The sequence below is a fragment of the Heloderma suspectum genome, chromosome 12 (genome assembly GCF_057233095.1).
Source record: "Heloderma suspectum isolate Gila_16-S chromosome 12, 16-S_ref, whole genome shotgun sequence".
Taxonomy (NCBI): Eukaryota; Metazoa; Chordata; class Lepidosauria; order Squamata; family Helodermatidae; genus Heloderma; species Heloderma suspectum.
Window position 1 is genome coordinate 29,357,721 of NC_139469.1, and position 20,524 is coordinate 29,378,244.

Consider the following 20,524-nt stretch of genomic DNA (forward strand, 5'->3'; position numbering starts at 1 on the left):
TACATAGCCTATCATGGCAAAAGGAAGGAATGCAAATGGCAGCCGCTACGCCATTTGCGTCCCTGTCTTTTGCCGTGATAGGCTATGTAAGTATTTACATAGCCTATCACGACAAAAGACAGGGGTGCAAATGGTGTAGCAGCCGCCATTTGTGTTCCTGCCTATTTTCATGAGAGGCTATGTATATATTTATGTAGCCTATCACGGCCTCCGCAGGGACGCAAATGGCATCCTTGCGTTAGCTGTGATAGGCTACGTAAATACTTACATAGCCTATCACAGCCATTCGTGGGAAGGTGAATGGCGGCCGCAGACGCGGCCTCCATTCTCAGAGCACCGGAAGGCCACAAACAGGTAGGCTCCATTCCAGGCCCATTTCGGGGGGTGGCGGGGGGTTGCTTCATTCCGCCACGGATTCCGGGGGGCCAAATGCACTGGAATTCGGCCTCCCTGGAATCCGTGGCAGAATTCTCCAACATCCCTAGTACAGAGTGATTCTGCATAGAAGATTTCCATTATCCCTGACAAAAAGGGCACTATTTATAGAATTTACATTGGGGATGATGGGGGTTGCTGTTCCAGTCCCATCCCCAGTTGGGAAACACACTCCACCATCTCTGCCAGAGCACCCACCGCTAGGGATGCTGGAGAAATTTGAGACGGATTAAAATGAGTTTGGATTTCTAAGAATCCAACCTATGGAATCTGCTGCGGAGCGACTCCCTCAGGCCATGCAGGCCATGGACTTTAGGGACTTTAGGTGATTCAGGTACAGTTAGGGATGGCGGAGAATTCCGCCATGGATCTCGGTGAGGCCGAATGCCAGTGCATTCAGCCCCCGAAGTCTGTGGCGGAACGGCCTGCCACCCCCCCGCCCCCCTGTGGATCCCCCCCGGCACGAGACTTACCTGGGGCGGATCTTCCGGGCGGCGGCAGCTCTGGCGGCAGCGGCGGTGGCAGCTGGTCTTCCAACTGGCTGCCGCCGCTGCCATTTGCAGTCTTGTGTTAACAAAACAAAACAAAACATAGCCGTAGCCTATCATGGCTGGGTTTAAAAAACAAACAAACCCGTATACGCAAATGGCAGCGGCTACGGCCGCCGCCATTTGCGTTCCTTCTTTTTGGCCGTCTTAGTCTATGTAAATATTTACGTAGACTGTGACGGCGAAAATAAAGGGGAATGCAAATAGCGTAGCAGGTGCAATTTGCGTCCCTTTTTGTTTCGCCGTTTTAGCCTACGTAAAGATTTACGTAGCCGCCACCATTTGTGTACACAGATTTTTTTTTTTTCCCCAGAGCCCTCCGTGGCCGGAAATCTGGCTGCGGATGTCTCTGGCCTGGCTGGGCCTGGCCGGCTGCTCCGCAGAGCTGCCGCGGAGCACAGCCAGCCGTGGAGGATTCCGGGGGGGGGAGGAGGAACGGATCGCCTCCCCCCCGTCGAAGACTCTGGGGGAAGGGACGGAACGCCCCCCCCATCAACATAATCCACGGAAAGGTAAGTGACTTTCATACATCCCTAGGTACAGTCCTGACAAGACCCGTAGTGACAGCTGCCACTTGGAGCTCTTCAAATCATCTCCCATCTGATGGTGGCAATGTGTGCCCAAGACAGTTTTTGCTGTTATTCAAACACAATTCTGTTCTCCCTTGTTTCTGTTTCAGTCTGCCTATATATATATATATAGAGAGAGAGAGACAGACAGACAGACAGACAGACAGACAGACTGTTTATTCACATGGCTTTTATCCTTCACGGAAGTTTGGAGGCTCTTTACATGACACCATGAACCTCCAGGGTGTCTCCTGCACCAAAATGCAAGATAACGGAAGGCTCAGATATGGGGGAGAAGGAGGGGGAAAGGGGAGGGGGAAAAGGAAGCATGTGAAAAAGGGGGTCATTGTGATCCTGCATTTAAAACAGAAGCAGAAAGCCCCCTTTTAAATGCAGAATTTTAAGGTGGCTTAGAGATGCCCAGAGAGAGAGAGAGAGAGAGAGTGAGTGAGTGAGTGAGAGAGAGGTGTACAGCGTGAGTGAGTGAGAGAGAGAGAGAGGTGCACAGCAAAGCAACAACGGGGCTCTGTATCCACTATGGATGCACTCAGTCTGAAGTTAAAACATAAAAAAAAAATAGATAGCCCAACAACAGAGGAATTTCAAAATATATTTAGAGCTAAACATTTCAGCTGCTGCTCTCATTAGTAGCTGTGATGTTAAATGGATACCAAAAGTGGCAGTTTGGAAGGTTAGAAAATGAAAATTCCTAAGGAGAAAAAACAGAGGTACTGTATGTGTGGTATAAAGCTTATGAATTGCCCTCCAGCATAAGGCCATATGGACTAAGGGTTCTGAGTCTGTAGATCCAGACGTTTTCCTTTCATATGAATATGAATATTTGAATTTATTGTTATATGTGGTTTTCTCTAACATATTGATTTTGTACATAATTTCCCCTTATATACCCATTTCTAAGCACAATTTTTGGCCCAAGCATTGCTTTGCAAAATTCTAAGCATACAATCCAAAGGATATCTGCATTCCAATTTGCATATTAGCCTGGGATGTTTGAATTCCATCAGTTGGCTCAAAAATGCAGACCAAACATTTTTCCCCTCATCCCTAACAGCAGCTCCATTTTATCTTAATTAGTTTTCAGCTTGTTTACCCCCACCTGAACTCATGACTCACACCCATTGGTTACCACTACAGCCTCCCTAAGATCAGATGTTGGAAAAGAGAAATAGAGCTGAGTGGAGGGATGTATGAGAAGTTTGTTCAGTTCATTTTTGATCAGGATTACCCAGTTAATACCTTCCAGACCGAACCCAGACTCAGACACGATCTGCAGTCAAAATCCGTACATTTCCAAGCTTGCAACGTGATTCACAACGCTCCCAAAAATGTGTCCAACAGCATTTGGGAAATGCACACAAAAAAATGAGTACTTTAAAAAGTTGCACACAAATACAGTTTAATCAGTGGGAGAAAAATGCATACATTTCAAAGATGTGCAGAACTGATGCGTACATTTGGAAAAAAACATGCACAGAAATACACATGGATTTTTGAGGGAAAAGAAGAAAACAAGGATCACAATCTGATAGGGACTCAAGTCAGAATGAGCTTTGAGATGGAATTGGGAGAACTTTGGTGAGCTTGAGGTTTGCTGTTTTGCACATCCCTAGTTGAGTGTCTTCAGAATATGGATGACACTTCAGCCCAACCCTCTCTGCATCCTGTCCCAGCAGGTTGTAGAGTTGTTGGCGTTTGGAGGCATCCACAGAGATTGCATTGATTTGAAACTGTCAACTGGATTACAATTAATGCTAGAATGAATACGAATGCAAAATTACTAGTGAGTAACATTCTGAAAAAAAATACCTCTGTAAAGCAGTACCATTAAAGTCAAAGGTACTTTGTTGGAATAAGTGAAGTTGTTGCTTTGGGGCTGTGTTTAACATCCCTTGCTGCAGTCTTTATCCACTGTGATGTACACCTGTCAGTTATTAGATTTTTTTATTATTATTATAGGAAGCTGTTAAGCTAGCTTAGCCCTTTTCCTTTCAGTAGACACAGAATGAAACCAATCTCCAGCAACAGAGAAACAAGCTGACCTTTAGCCAGATAAAGTTGTCAGGTCCTTTGAATCACAGTGATGTACAAAGCCGTTACGGCAGTCTGGAGGTTACAGCAAGTGTCAGACGCCACTCTTTTGTTGGTGGGGGGGAGAACCCTAGAAACTCCAGCACTGTGGTCAGTGATACAGGGTGTCAGGAGGGTGACAAGGAGCGTGAATAATCTGAACTGGAACATGAATTGTTCCCAGATATGGGCCCAGAGCAAGTACCCCACATGAAAGTACTTGGCCAAGGGAGTATGAAACAACATTTTGTGAATTATCACCAGAAGATTCAGGCTATAAGGTGCCAGCAGAACTTATTGTAAGGTCTGGGTTACGGGGCAGCTCATGGATGGAAGAAGCTGGTGGCTTGATCCTTGCTGTTCTGCTGTGCCACCCTAAGCATGGCTGGAAGTTGCATTGCAGCTTGTCAGCCCAGCAGAATTAGGCCATGTGGTAAGTTAAAAAAACAAACAAAAGAAAAGCCCTGCTTGTGGCACATAACTACTGCCACAGGCATGGCTTCCTGTCTGAGCAACTTGCTAAGCATAGCAGCTTCACAGACTTGCCAAGCTGAGCCTGGGTCTCTCCTGGGCATTGCATGTGTTTCATTTGGATGAAACCCTTGTCTGGGCAGCTATTGAGCTGTGAGTACTTCTGGCTGCCAGCCCAGCCTAGTTGGCTGCTGGACACAAGCCTTAACCCTTACACAGGAACTCAGAGCTAGAGGCGAGGGACAGGCATTGAATGAACAGTGGGCAGGATCCTGAGTAGCAACAGAGGTGGCTGGTTTGGCCTAGGGTAGGGGTGTACGGATTGTACTCACCCTCGTCCACCTGTGGGTCTGGGGGGGGGAGGGAATCTGGTCCTCACCCCGGAATCCTCCCTGGCCGGCTCTGCTCCACAACGAGTCCACGGAGCCGCTGGCCCACTCCGGCTGCTGCTGGACTTCTGGCCATGGCTGGTCTGAGGAAACAAATGGCATCTGACGTAGTGGACCACCACCCCATGGAATCCCCGCCAGGACGGACCCTGCCTGCTCATCAGCCGGGCCGGTCTGTCCGCAGCCGTCTGCTGCTCCGTCTGCGGATGCAAATGGCTGCTGTCTCCTGAGGACAGCGCAACAGAGAAGGTGGCGGTGCAGCAAAAGCAGGAGCGTCCCTGATTTAGCCATGATAGGTGACATAAGTATTTACGAAGCCTAACATGGCAAAAGGCAGGGATGCAAATGGCGTAGAAGATGCTTTTTGCGTCCCTGCTCTTTGCTGTGATAGGCTATGTAAAGATTTACGTAGCCTATCGTGGCAAAAGGCAGGGACACAAATGGCGTCTGCTATGCCGGATGCCATTTGCGTCCAAAGACAGGCAGCAGCGGATGGCAGCAGATGGATGGTGGCAAGTAGGATCTGGCCGGTGCAGATTCCCCCGGGTGGCGGAGGTGAGTCTTTCATTATGCCGCAGACTCGGGGGGTTGGATTCTCATTGGAGTCCGGGGTGGAATTCTCCGCCATCCCTAGCCTAGGGTAGTCTCCATGACATAGGCATGATGACTGCAGAGAGCATGGGGCTGGCCTCAGACAAACCACTTAGACAAATCTCCAAACCACGAAGGAAACACCAACTGCCCCTTCCCCACAAGTAGGGATGCTTGAGAAATTCAATATTTGTGCTTTCCTCTACAAAATGACCCAATCCACATTTTGAGGGAGAATGTGTGAATCAGACCTCAACTAACCCTCAGATTTTGTATTCCTCCAAATATTTTGATGCAGTGCTCAGAAATTTAAATGTATTTAAAAAGAACCATTTCAGTGTGCATTCTGAGAGACAACAAATCCTTAAGTATATATTTAAATATCCATAATGAGAGTATTTTTAAAAGGAAATTAATGCAGGAATGGAAAAGACTCTAGACTCATGAGTAAACATGTGGGAGTGACACAGACCAGAAATAAACAGATTGGCCCATCTCCACCTACAAACACCTACAGGGGTGTGGAGCTTGTGAGCAGATGATGGTGACCTGCAGTTTCCATCAGCCCTAGCCAGCATAGCCAATGGTGAAGGATGATGGGAGTTGCAGTCCAGTAACCTCTGGAGGGCCATGTAATCCAGTCCCTGCTTCATAGCAAACTTCTCTACTACACTTATCCAAAGCCAAGAAGAAAAGCACTGTGGTAACTAGGGATGGGCGGATCACTTACCTGGTTCTGTTCTGGGGCATCCGCTGGGCGGGGAGGCGATCTGTCCCTCCCCCCAGAATCCTCCCCAGCCAGCTCCGCTCCATGGCAAGGCCACAGAGCTGCCAGCCAAGCCCTTCCGCAGCTGGACTTCCATCTGCTGCCAGGCTGTGGACACAAATGGCGTCCAGCATAGTGGACACCATTGGCGTCCCTACGTTAGCCGTGATAGGCTACATAAATATTTACGTAGCCTATCATGAAAAGAGTAGCGATGCAAATGGCGTAGCAGATGTCATTTGTGTCCCCGGTCTTTGCCGTGATAGGCTGCGTAAATACTTATGTCATCTATCATGGCTAACGCAGGGACGCTTCTGCTTTTGCTTCACTGCCACCTTCTCCATTGCTCTGTCCTCAAGAGACAGCAGCCATTTGCATCCGCAGACGGAGCAGCAGATGGCTGTGGACAGACCGGCCCGGCCGATGAGCAGGCAGGGTCCGTCCTGGGGGGGATTCCACGGGGTGGTGGTGGATGTAGTCCATTCCACCATGGACTCTGGGGCCGGATTCTAAAGAATCCAGCCTCATTGGAGTCCGTGGTGGATTTCTCCACCATCCCTAGTGGTGACTAGGTTTCATGAATGCCATGTACTACTGTCTGATCTTGCATCCACTGTGTAAGGCCTATTACAAAACTGCTGTAGCTACAGAACCAAAGCCATGTATTGATCCAGTTGATTTTTTCTCTCTCTCTCCCTCATCGGCATAGTGCCCGTCTAATGTGGCTGAAGTGCTGACGGCATCACACCGTCGATTGCTGATTCTCTTGTTTTTGAAAGCAGTGACCTAACTCCTCCTTGATCCATGCAGTGGCATTTGGCCAATTTACAAAGTTTGTATGTCAGAAATGTTCAGCATTGCAACAGTGGCAACATGCCTGTCATCAAGAATGCTGTGATCATCCCCCCCCCCCTTTGTGAGTGGAACGAATTATTGGAAACATTTCTGGCCTTTCCAAAGGGCTAAGAGTTTGCCTTTTCTAGCTTTACCAAGACATTCGAGGTGTGCAACAATGGTGGGATTTTTCCAGTTAGTTATTCCATTAATTTCTCATTATTAAAACCGCATTTCATTTGTTTACTTATTCAACTCTTCAAACAACATGCTCTTCTGCTTCCTCTAATTTCTGTGTTTTCAGTCCATTGTAACAGATGTGTGTGCATGTGTGTGTGTGTGTGTGTCTATTACTCCTCCAGGAAATCAAACCTGCCAAATTCCAGACAGATTTCAGCATAATTTTATGGACAGTAACGAAAACAAAACTCCATACATATAGACAGTGTATTCATTAATATAGCGTTAAAAACTATGAACTAGGAGTGCACGAAAGCCACTTACTTGGTCTCGCAGCTTGTTCGCGGTGGGGGGGAGGCGCTTCGCTGCTCTCCCCCCGAAGTTCAGGCCGGGGGGGGAGGCTTCCCGCCTCGCCCGGCCAAAATTCAGGCTGGGGAGGAGGCTCCTCGCCTCGCCCGGCCGCGAAATAAAAAGTAAAAAAAAACAAAAAATGCCCCCGTGATAGGCTACGTGACGATTAACGTAGCCTATCACGGCTAGATCTGCAAAGTCAGCCGTGATAGGCTACGTAAATCATCACGTAGCCTATCACGGGTGACTTTAAAAAAAAAAAAAAGTGCGTACGCAAATGGTGGCCCCCATAGGGAGCCGCCATTCACGTTCCTTATTTGGTCGCTGTAGTCTACGTAAAGATTTACTTAGACTACAGCGACCAAATAAGGAACGTGAATGGCGGCTCCCTATGGGGGCCGCCATTAGCCGTACGCGCTTTTTTTTTTTTTTTAAAGTCACCCGTGATAGGCTACATGACGATTGACGTAGCCTATCACGGCTGACTTTGCAAATCTAGCCGTGATAGGCTACATTAATCGTCACGTAGCCTATCACGGGGGCATTTTTTTTTTTTACTTTTATTGGAATGGCGGCGGCGGCAGCCGGTCGAAAGACCGGCTGCCGCCCCCGCCCCTGACGAAGACCTGCCGAACCACCGCCGGGACCCGCCGCCGGGAGGGACATTCGTGAAAGGTAAGTCCCGTCCTGGGGGGGGGTGCGGGGGTGTGTGGAGAATTTCTCCCCGAAACTTCTTCGGGGGGCCGAACACGTTGGCGCTCGGCCCCCCGAAGTTTCGGGGAGAAATTCTCCGCCATCCCTGCTATGAACTACAGCTAACTAAGCACAAGCGCATGGGGAAAGATGGGGAAGCAGAGTTTGGAATAGATTGGGAATTGCTTTAAGTGGTGGGATGCAACTGAGCCCTGTTTTTGCACAAAGACAAAGCTGGGTGGAACCTGCAAACTCTCACTTGCCAAGGAAAAAGACTTCAAACAGGCAAAAAGCAAGCCTCTGTCTTCCTCTTCTGTAGCCTGCCACAACCCACTGACTAAAGCGTGTTGGTATATGCTTTTGAAATGAACACATTTTACACTGCACATTTCTTGACATGTGCGCAGGCAGTCAAACACAGTAGAATGTTTGCTCTGTGTTCCTCTGTGTGTCTGATATAAAAGGTGTCTGATATAGATAATCAGACACCCTCTAGGAAGGTGGAGTGAGGTGGGTCGCTACTAGGAGGAGGGCCTTTTCTGCTGTGGCACCCCAGCCGTGGAATGAGCTCCCTAGTGAGGTTTGCCTGGCACCTACACTGTATTCCTTCCAGCGCCAGGTGAAGACCTTTTTTAAAAAAAAATTCCCAGGCATTTGAGCATTTCAGCTTTCTAGTCTTTCAGCTTTGCTGTTTTCAATCTGTATTTTAAATCTCTGCATCACTGGTAGGTTTTATTCTGGTTGTATTGTGACATTGTGGTTTTAATGCTTTTATATTTGATATTGTTTTACTGTGTGGTTTTTGGTTTTAATTGTTGTGAACCTGCCAGAAAGCTTCGGCTATTGGGTGGTATAGAAATGAAATAAGAAAAAGAAAGAAAGAAAGAAAGAAAGAAAGAAAGAAAGAAAGAAAACAAGGAACAGGGTATGGATACAGCTAAACCTGAATATCCAGGCAGCATCACAATTTCTTGAACTTGGCTGCTGCAGGAGAAAGGTGCAGTGATCAGTGAATCCCCTATTAGCATAGTCAGAAAGGTGAAGAATTATGGGGAAATGAAATGCCAGTGTGAAGCAAGAGAAACTTGCATAGCCGATGAGTGGGAGAGGAGAGTGGAACATATTTCATCACTGTGTGACTTTTTAAAAGAGCAAGTTGTCATTTTAACATATTACAGTTTGTCTCAAACATCAAATGAGCTATAGTTAACATAACAGGCTCTAGCTGTATGTGTCCAAGATCATCTGTCTATGTATATAGGGATGCATCCAAAGAACAGGGAGCGGAACAAAAATAGCTGCTATTCTGCAAATGCCTGTGCAACAACTTGTGGAAGAGTGTTTGCTTCCGGTCGTGCAGGAGGAGGTCGCGGAAGCTCTTGTGCAAACTAGGGATGTCAGAGAATTCCGCGATGGATCTCGGTTAGGCCGAATGCCAGCGCATTTGGCCCCCCGAAATCCATCGCGGAACAGCCTGCCCCCCCGCCCCCCATGGATCCCCCTCGGGACGAGACTTACCTGGAGCAGATCTTCCGGGCGGCGGTGGCTCCAGCGGAGGCTTTGGCGGTGGTAGCGGCAGCGGCAGCGGCTGGTCTTCCGACCGGCTGCTGCCATTTGCAGTCTGTGTTTTTTGTTTTTTGTTTCCCCCATAGACGTGATAGGCTACGTAAAGATTTACGTAGCCTATCACATCTGGGTAAAAAAAAAAAAAATGCATACGCAAATGGCGGTGGCTACAGCCGCCGCCATTTGCGTTCCTTATTTTTTGCCGTCTTAGTCTACGTAAATATTTACGTAGACTATTACGGCGAAAAGAAAGGGGAACACAAATAGCACCCAGTATGCTATTTGCATTCCCCTTTCTTTTCTTTGTCTTAGTCTACGTAAATATTTACGTAGACTAAGATGAAGAAAAATAAGGAACGCAAATGGCGGCGGCCATAGCCGCCACCATTCGCATATGCGTGTTTTGTTTTTTACCCAGAGCCCTCCGCGGCCGGAAATCTGGCTGCGGCCTGGCCAGCTGCTCCGCGGAGCTGCCGCAGAGCACAGCTGGCCATCAAGGATTCCGGGGGGAGGCACGGAACGCCTCCCCCCCCCATGAACAGAATCCGCGAAAAGGTAAGTGACTTTCGTACATCCCTAGTGCAAACACAACAGCACCTTTGGTTTTATCTAGTGGTCTAGTGCAAGGTATAAAATGGTCCTTCTGTGACTGGAAGATGCTTTCTGTATGTGGAAGGACATCTTTGGATCTAATCTAACCCTACACACACACACATGTTCCCCATTTCTCCAAAAAGTTGGTAGTCCCAGAGTTCACTTTATAGGATTGGCTTTTGTGTGCAGTTTGAGAGTACTGGAGATATCCAATGTGTTTTTCTTTTCTTTCTTTCTTTTCTCCCCCTTTTTTGTAGGATCTGTTTATTTACAAATATACAAGCTGAGAAAAGTGGGAGGGGCAAGCAGTCACACGGACTGGTGGTGCTTGTCTTAAAGCACCATTCACTCCCCAAAAGCTACACCGGGCCTTTGAAGCGCCCAAAGCCCAACTTGAATGCCGTGGGGCAATTCTAACTAGCAGGGTATCATATATCCCACAGCAGGGGCATGACTCAGATTATTAGGGGACTAGAGCGGGGTTGGTTGTCTCCACTTTTGCGATGCCCACCCATAGAAGGCTATGGGGAGAAGTTGTAAGTTCACTAAATTGGGGGAGAATCAGGGGTTGGGCTTGTAAATTATAATAAACACACCCTTCCTCCTCCCGTCCACCAAAAGCACTACTTTTGAGACACACTGGGCATTGGTACAAGAGAAATCCATTTCAGCTCTCATGCAAGTCCCCCCTTTGCAGACTGCGTGCTGGTGTTAGGGTCATTCAGACCCTTTACATTCAAGGAAACTGATTTTAATTGTTTGATTTAAAAATAAAAATTAACAAAGCCAAACATCCAAACCTCAATATTGTTCAAAGGTTAGGGTGGCCACTTGTACATCACCAAATGGTAGAAATACATCCACAAGAAAGGGGACACTGATTTGAATAGAAGTTGCTCGAATATATATATATATATATATATATATATATATATATACACACCCTGTTGCCCAGACCCTAAGACCATCTTCAGCACTCCTTCTCTGGGAGCCCCTGTCAAAGGAAGCAAGATGGCTGCCTACCAGGAAGAGGGACTTTTCTGCTGTGGCACCCTGGCTGTGGAATGAGCTACCTAAAGAGGCTTGCCTGGCACCTACTTTGTGTTCTTTCCAGCACCAAGTGAAGACCTTTTTTAGAATTATTTTCCCAGGCATTTTAGCACTTTAGTCTTTTAGCTCTGTTGTTTTAAATCTGCTATTGTAGTTTAAGTCTCCACATTGCTGCTAGGTTTTAGTTTGGGTTGTACTTTTATACTATAGTTTTACACTTTTACATTTGATATTGCATTTTATGAAGTATTTTGTGGTTTTAGCATTTTCGTTTTGTGAACCTCCCAGAGAGCTTCCACTATTGGGTGGTATAGGAATGTAAAGGAGAGGCAAAGAGAGAGGGAGAGAGAGAGAGAGAGAGAGAGAGAGAGAGAGAGAGAGAGAGATGCAATTTCAGAAATAATGGCAATGATTTAAATAGAAATGGAATACACCTAGGGATGTACGAATTACTTACCTGCCATTCTGGCAGGGGGGGTCCGTGGGGGGGAGGCGATCCTTGCTGGCCAGCTCCACTGGGTGACAATTCCATGGAGCGGCTAGCCGGCTCCGAAGCCCCAGTGATATGGCTGCCATTGCTGTATCACTGGCTGGACTGACATACTGTGGACACAAATGGCATCCAGCGTAGCAGATGCCATTTGCGTCCCTGCTCTTTGACGTGATAGGCTATGCAAATCTTTACGTAGCCTATTGCGCGAAGGAAGAGGGATGGAAATATGCCATTTGTGTCCCTGTTTTTTCACGCAATAGGCTACGTAAAGATTTATGTAGCCTATCACGTCAAAGAGCAGGGATGCAAATGGCATAGCAGCCACCATTTGCGTCCTCAGCCCCTCAGTCCAGCCAGCGATACAGCAATGGTGGCCGTATCGCTGGGGCTTCGGAGCCGGCGGCAGGCAGGATCCAGCCAGCGAAGATTTCGCAGGGTGGCGGAGGTAAGAGATCCAATCCTCCATGGACTTTGGGGGGCTGGATTCAATAGAATCCGGCCTCATTGGGGTCCATGGAGGATTTCTCCGACATCCCTAAATACACCTCACTCTAGTTGGGAAGAGTGTGACCAGGTGGGCTGTGTGCCCTGCTCGGTCTCTTGTCCAGCCAGACTTGGATTGGACAGCCCTTCAAATACAAGATGTCTTCAAATAGAGGACTGTCCTCTGTTAAAAAAAAAAAAATGTGGCAGGGCTGTGGAGAACTTCGCGGAGCCCCAAGCAGCCCAAATTGCCCCACAGAGGATCCCCCCCCCGATGGGACAATGGAGGGTTCGTACATCCCTAGCTGATCATGTGGATCTTTCCAAGTGAATTGGCCCCTTGTGAGGAACAAGGGTGCCAGTTCTGTGTGGAAGTCCATCCCACATGATCAGGCCTACCTATGTGACTGCAGGCCTTTCAGTGTTAAAGTAGCAGCCTGGCACAGACTCATAGATACCCATGTCAAGAGTATCGCGCAGCTCAATCGTATTCATACCTTACTCAGAAATAAGTGCCATTGTGTTTAATGGGGCTTACTCCCTGGTGAGTGCACATGGAATTGTAGTCTTAATATGCTTAGGAGTGCAACCTTACAGGGTATTCCTATGCATGCCTACTCAGAAGTAATGCCAGAGGAGTCCAATGGGGCTTACTTCCAGATAAGTGCAGCCTTCAAGTTGTGTAATCATCGTTCTCTCACCTCTGAGAATTCTGAAAACTGCAGTTTTGCAAATCCTGATTTGAGAATTTCCGGTCCCTTTGCTAGAATGATTTGCGAGGAGCTCCATGATGGTCAATCTGATATAAAACCAATTAACTTTGCAGGGCTCTCCAACCCGGTGCCATGGGCTCTAATCACCCCAGACACAACTTTCTTAGTGCCCACCAGGCTCCCTACCTCTCCTGATCTTTATTTTATTTCTTAAGTTTAAAAACAACAGCACTTAAAAAACAAAAAACAAAAAACTGGAAGACTGGTATGCTACAAAGCAAAGTTCTGCCCTCTAGCATCACCTTTATTTGAGTTCCAAAGAGTGCTTTTTTTGTGTGTGTTTTGGAACTCAGACCCAGTCACCCAGGCTCTTCCATGTACCTAGGTTCTTGGGCCAGTTACTTTTCTTTTAATCCCATGAGTTTGCCATTTGAGCAATGGGTGTTTCATGACCAGACATGGCCACCATAGCAACTGCTTCATGAATAAGCAAGTCCCCCATGGCAGCCACTTTGTGAGTGTGCCCATGACACACTGTCAAAATTCCAAAGATGCCCACTGAACCCCAAAAGTCTAGGGACCCTTGTTCTAGATCGTGATTTGAATGCTGAGGAAATTTGATCTCCCCCAAAGTTTTAATCGAGGTTTAACGCCTTGTTCTTGGATGCAATTATTGGGGGGGGGGAAGTAGTGTATTTTAAGAGCTGTTGTTGTGCTTACCCTTTGTTACTGCCTAATACCTTTAGCAGCGTTATCAACACAAGTCAAACAGTTGCTTTGCTTTTTTACTCAAAGGTACTTTTTAAAAAGGGGCCGCGGTGGCTTAGTGGTTAAAATGCTGAACTGCAGACTGGCAGGTCGGCAGGTCAGCAGTTCGAGACCCGAGTGCTGCGTGACGGAGTGAGCTCCTGTCTTCAGCCCCAGCTTCTGCCAAACTAGCAGTTCGAAAGCAAGAAATTGCAAGTAGATAAATAGGTGCCACTTTGGCGGGAAAGGTAACAGCGTTCCGTGCACCTCGGTGTTCAGTCATGCCGGCCACATGACCACGGAAGCATCTTCGGACAGCGCTGGCTCTTCGGCTTAGAAATGGGGATGAGCACCGCACCCTAGAGTCAGACACGACTGGTTGGGGACACCTTTACCTTTTTTTACTTTTTAAAAACATGAGCCTGTTTAATTGCTTATAACATCACTCAGTATGTTTGGACCAGTAAAAAGGCCAGAAATAGAGGAGCTTGTAAAGATTCATCATTGGCAGTCTGAAACGTGTGTGTGTGTGTGTGTGTGTGTAATGGTCTCCCTTGCCATCCCTAAACTGCACCCCTGCTGAGTAGTACACACAGTAAGGATATGCTTAGTGTACCCATTAATTATGGTGGTATTTCCTAATTAGTAGCATGGTAAGAAAATCCATTTTCTCAGCTCTCTTGTAAAGAAAGGGGAACACACATGGCTCAGTGAAAGAAAGAACCCACGCTTGGCAGGCAAACGATCCTATATTCAATTCCCAGAATCTCCAGTTAAAGGGTAGGGGGATGAACAGAACAGATTACTTCCGTAATGTAACTGGCATTAACATCCGAAGCCCTAAACGGCTTGGGGCCAGGTTATCTGAAGGATCTCCTCCTGCCATATGTGCCTGCCCGGACCTTAAGATCATCATCCGGTTCCTTCTTCAGGAGCTCCAGCTAAATGGAGTGGGTGGGTGGCTACCAGGAAGAGGGCCTTTTCTGCTGTGGCACCCTAGTTGTGGAATGAGCTGCCTAGAGAGATTTGCCTACTGCCCATGTTGTACTCTTTCCAGTGCCAGGTGAAGACACCCCCCTTCCCCGGCATGTTTAACATTGTAGCATTCTGGGTTTGGGGTTTGTTTGTTTTTTTGTTCGTTTTATCTCTGCTATCTTAAATCTGCTATTGAGTTTTAAATGCCTGCGCTGCTGCTAGGTTTTGCTCTGGTTGTAATTTGTCCTGTAGTTTTAATCTACCATATTTTATATTGTATTTGCTGTTGTATTTTTGTGGCTTTAATTTTGTGAACCGCCCAGAGAGCTTCGGCTATTGGGCAGTATAAAAATGAAATAAATAAATAAATAAATGGGCTTTCAGAATCCATTCAGATTTCAGAATGTTGGTGGTGGGATTGTGTATGCCCCATTTCCTTGAAAACAGAAAATAAAAGGTTCCTTATTTTCTTTTGGAATGTTCCCATAAGTGTGCAATTCTGATGCTCTTCCAATTAGAATCAATGGTCAGATAATAAGAGACGTCAAGCAGGGAGCAAAAAGCAACTCACACTCACTGAAGACCCTAAGGAGCCCTTTGAATTGGACCATTTCATCGTTGCACCATTGCACACTTTCATAATTTTCTAAATCAGTTTTTAACGAATAAAGTGAAGCTTTCTTTTGACATCTGAAGGCACAATTCTATGCAGGCTTAGACAGGAAAATGTCCTAGAACTACATGTTGGATGGAAATGCTGGGAGTTGTAGTTCTTCTTTCTGTCTACATGCATCGAATTGTGCCTTTAGTCAATCCTTCTTTCTTTTCTTTTTCTTCCTAGAAACCACTCCACCAGAATCAGCCCCCCAAAATAGCTTCTGCCTCACCAATTCTGGTCTCGGAAACATGCTGGAAATACAGAAATGTAAAATCCTAGATGGAATCCGATTGAAGCAGATTCCACAGGAAACCCTTTTAAAAGTTCTGAGTAACAGCTGAATTTTATATTTTCAAAACTGCGGGATCAACCATTGTTTGCTTCTTTCTTGTTCCCAGCATTCCTAGGGGCAGGTCCAGGTGAAATCTGAAACCATCACCTTGTAGAGCCAAATTTGAATGTCTGCAAACCTTCTTCCACCACTTGATCTTAAGACTCTGACCTTGCAGAGATCATGACTTCAGCATTAAGTCAGACTCTTTTTCCTATCCCCTCCTCCAACCTGTTTTCCCCCTGCCCAACATCTTAATGAAGAGATCTGCAGATCTCAAAAGCTTGCACATTTTTTCTGACTTTTTAGTTGGCTGTCTAAAATTTTTACACTAATATGGCTTTTGCGTTTTTTTTCCCTTCTAATGGACAAAACTGCTGCCTTTGCTTTTTTCCTATTAACAGTTATGTAGCTGGGTGATGAAATGCCCTGGTCTGAGACCTCTGAGAGCTGCTGCTTGTCAGAAGAAACAATTTTGAGTTACATATACCAATGGTCTCACCCAGGACAAGGAAGCTCCATATGACCATAACTCCTTGATTCCGTAATTCATACATTCAACACGATCTCACAGAAGGTCTTTGCACTTCTGAATAAGACCTGGGTTACTAGATTCAAGTTTTATTTTCCAAGGCGTCAGGAAAACTCAGCAAATCCATCAGCTCTGCGCCACGGATGAGCCACATTCCTCAAATAATCCAGTCAATTAAAAATTGATTTTTTGTTCTAGGGACCATGGTGGTAATGCAGTACAAAGACAGTGTATGCATTACCAACCAAGCTCCCATCAGTTAAGTGATATTTAGGTGATCTTCTGTCATGGGAGAAAGCAGTGCGGTTGATGATCGTTCCTGCCGAAGAAGCTAAATTGAAGTGTCAGATACCAGAATTGCATTTTATTTCTAATATGTTGGGCTGCCAACTTGGGAGAAGCGATGGGAAGTCTGTGAATACAAAAGGACAAAACCGCTAAATCTAGCCGAGCTTAGCCAAGCTTGAGAGAGGGCGGGGGGGGGGATTAAACTGGAACACAGCTTAGAGGCCCCATGGGTCAATACATCTGAAGTAGCATTGCCACTAAAAATCTCAGCTAAAGTAAAATCAGAAGCAAATGCTGGGTTTCCTCCTCGAGTAAAGCATTCTAAGGGAAGTTGCATGAGGTTTTTGATGTTTTTTTTGTTTGTTTAGAAATATTTCAGCTTTATTGAACCCCCCCCCCCCCCGGTAGCATGAACAAAAATATATAATTTATATGTTTATAGCCTATGGAAAGAAGAAGAAATAATGATAACTGTGGTTTGTAAGCCATTGCACAAGAGTTTCACATCATTTGTATATTATGTATGTGCATCTCACCACCACCACAGTAAACATAATGGATGGACTAGTGCTGTCATTATGAGCAGAAGAAGATAAGAAGAGCCAGGCTGAATTAGACCAGGGGTCTATCCAGTCTACTGGGGAAGGTGATGGCAAACCACACTGCTACAGTCTGCCATGAAAACGATAGTGCAAACGGCGTCCCTCTAGGGGTCACTAATGACCCGGTGCTTGCACAGAAGGAACCTTTCTTTCTATCCAGTCCAGCGTTGTGTTCACACAGGGGCCAACCAGCTACCTGTGGGAAATCCATAAGAAGGACATGAGTGCAACAACACCCTCCCATCTATGTTCCCCAGAAACTGGTGTACATAGGCATACTGCCCCTGATACTGGAGGTGGCATATAGCCATCAGGACTAGTAGCCATTGATAGTGTTATCTTCCATGAATTTCCCTAATCCCCAATGGAAGCCATCCAAATTGGTGGCCATCATGACATCTTGTGGGTGTGAATTCCCTAGTTTGACTATGCACTGTGTGAAAAAGACCTTTTTATTTGTGCTGGATCTTCCACCAGTTAATCAGTCAATGCTATCTCCTGCATTCCTTGGACTTTAGAACATAAGAGCCCTGCTGGATCAGATGAAGGGTCCATCTAGTCCAGCATTCTGTTCACGCAGTGGCTAACCAGCTGTCAACTGGGAACCCACAAGCAGGACATGAGTGCAGCAGCACCTTCCCTGATCTGAAGCTCCCTGACCACACTTCCTTTAAAGAGGCATAGATATTTGGCTGTGTGTTTTGCAAATTATCAATAGATATTTGTGTATATTTCTGGTTTGGGTATAGAGTGGCCAGTGTGGGACACCATCTCCCCACCACCTCTCAACAATGGCCCCAAAAGACAATGCATCATGATGCAGCATTATTGCAAGAGGCATTGCAGGGATAATGGCAGCCTGGCTTATCTGTTGCTGTTTTCACCAGTGGAGCAATTAAAGTTTAGAGAAAAACAGAGCAGAAAAAGAAACCCACTGCTATTTGGCTAGTGATCCTGATAAGCGTTTCACCCATAACATTGTTTAGATTTTCTTTGCCAGCCTAAATCTTTTCTTTTTTCCTTTTAATTCTCTCTTGCAGAGAAAAGGTCGTCAAAAGTTTTGGCTCGTCTCTTGAATGTTTCTCTGTGTAGGAGAAAAATGGCAGCCAGTTTTCTATGAAGTTTTTTTCCTGGTAGCCAGTTTTCTAAGAAGGTATTTCCTCCGGCCACACACACACACACACACACACACACACACACACACACACACAAATGCTCAGTCTGTTTGTACATCTTGAAATATCCCCAGGATGTAAGATGATGTCTATTCATTCCCTAGTTTGTCACTAGTTTCTGCTGGAAGTAAAACCAACACAGAGACATGCACACAGCAAATTGGGAAGTCTCACCTCAGGTGAGCAATCAGAGAAATTTTGATGGAAGCCAATAGAGTTTTGGTAAGGCTAGTAAAAGTGGAGATGGGTGAGGATTTCATTTGCTTCATTTTTGGATAAGAATTTACCAACGGTCACAAATACCTTCGTAAAAGGGACATAAAAACTTCAAAGTTTTAGAAGAATGAATGTGGGAGAATGCAGGAGGGGCCGTAGCTCAGTGGTAGAACCCCTGCTCTGCATGCAGAAGGTCTCAGGTTCAATCCCCAGCATCTCCAGGTAGGGTGAGGAAAGAATCCTGCCTGAAGCCCTGGAAAGCGGCTGCCGGTCAGTGTCAACAACACTGGGCTAGATGGACCCAGGGTCTGACTCAATGCAAGGCAGCTTCCTATGTTCCTATATTCCTAAAGCAAAATATTTGTCCATCCAGATCCAAGGCTTTCAGTGCTTAGCTCTTAGAAGTCTGGGGTTTGAATCCCTTGGTATTCAACAATAACTGCTGTGCTAAATTAGGGTTGCCGTATTTTTTGTTTTTCTGGCAAGCTCCATTGTAACAGTTACATGTCAGGTAGGTACATAAATGTCCTCTCCATACTGGGAATAGCTTTACTCATTTAATTTGGCCAATGTAGATGGGTCAGAATTTCATTTTGGTTCATTTCTGATAAGGAATTACCAACAAATTGCAAATTTCATCATACACAGGCAATGGGATAGGAGAACTGTGGATGATTGCAATTGCCAAGATTCTACTGACTCCACTTTGAAGCTTCGTTTGCCTCACTCCTGTTTCCATTCGGAACCTGTTTTTCTTTCCGTTCAAATGAGAGAAGGGCACATGTCTGAGTGCATTTTTCCCAAAGTGTGCATCCCCCCTTTTTTTAAACAATCACATTTTAGGGCACACTTTTTAAAGAAAAAAAGTAAACATTTTTCAGTTGCAGTCACAAGCTCATGAATATGTGAGGTTGTTGAACAAATGTGCTTATGTCCGGATGACTTGCAAACAGAAACAACATTCTCGTACGTTCCTCTATGGGACAGAAACAATTTGAAATTAAAAAGAAAAAAATGAAGTATGAGAGAAAGTAAAACAGGCAGATACTTCCATCTCTAAGCAGACATTTGGCAGTGGGTTGGGGTATTTCTCATGTTCTTAGATTGTCGCCACTCACCAGGTTGTCAGCTAAAGTGAAACTCCTCCTCAAGTGAAATATCTAAGAAGTTGCAGAGGCTAGAGGAGAAGAGCCTAAATAGCACAAATGAAATCTCTTGAGGGGGAGGGAGTTCCTCACATCCTTATCTCAAAGGCAAGTTCCCACTATTTAGCAATCAAAAACATGGTTGCACCCTGAATGGTGCCAGATTAGCTTGTTTCTGTCATGTGATAAGGGTCAGCTCATGACATTTTGCTGCCTGAGATGGAGAAGAAAATGGTGCCCTCTCCCATTCAACGTTCAAAAGCAACTGAACTTGCAGTTGAATCTTTCTTCAACACTGACAGTGGGATACCCTCCTCAATTGCACCTGAAGGCAGCAGACTAGATTAGGGGACGCAGAGCATAGCTCCCCCCCAATGCCTTGCTAATGCCTCCCACCATCTGCCGCCTGAGGCAACTGCCTCACTCTGCCTAATGGTAGGGCAAGCCCCACATGGGATTATAAAACCTAGATCAGGGATGGGAATCATGTTGGATGTTGTTGGAGTACAACTCCCATCATCCCTGCCCATTGACCATGCTGGCAGGAGCCGATGAGAGTTGGAATCCAGCAACATCTGAAGGGTCACAGATTCCCTATGCCTGGGCCAGATTATACCATCACATTCTCTACCTTTCATCACAACTGACCAAAATACTATGAAAGAGGTTCATGGGCATTTGAAAGCATCTCATGCCAAATTGCATACATCCTAATGGTGTCTGTTTAGCAGGGACAAGCTCTGGTCATTGTTCCTGTAACCACCCTCCCCATTTATGCTATTTGGAGATGTCTTGTTAAACACTGTGCTGGTGTGATTTGCTTGAGGGACCATTTCTTCAGGGCTCAGCTCTGTGTCCTGGATCTCTAGAACTGTATTTACTTAAAACATTTCTATGCAGTGTTTCCATTAAACGTTTTCTGTGTAATTTATTATAATAGGTTCTTAAATTAGAAATTCATACCCTGGAAGTAATGCAATACAATGCAGTACACTATATACAGAGCAGGCCTCAGCATTAGCCAGCCCTGCCAGGGCCCTG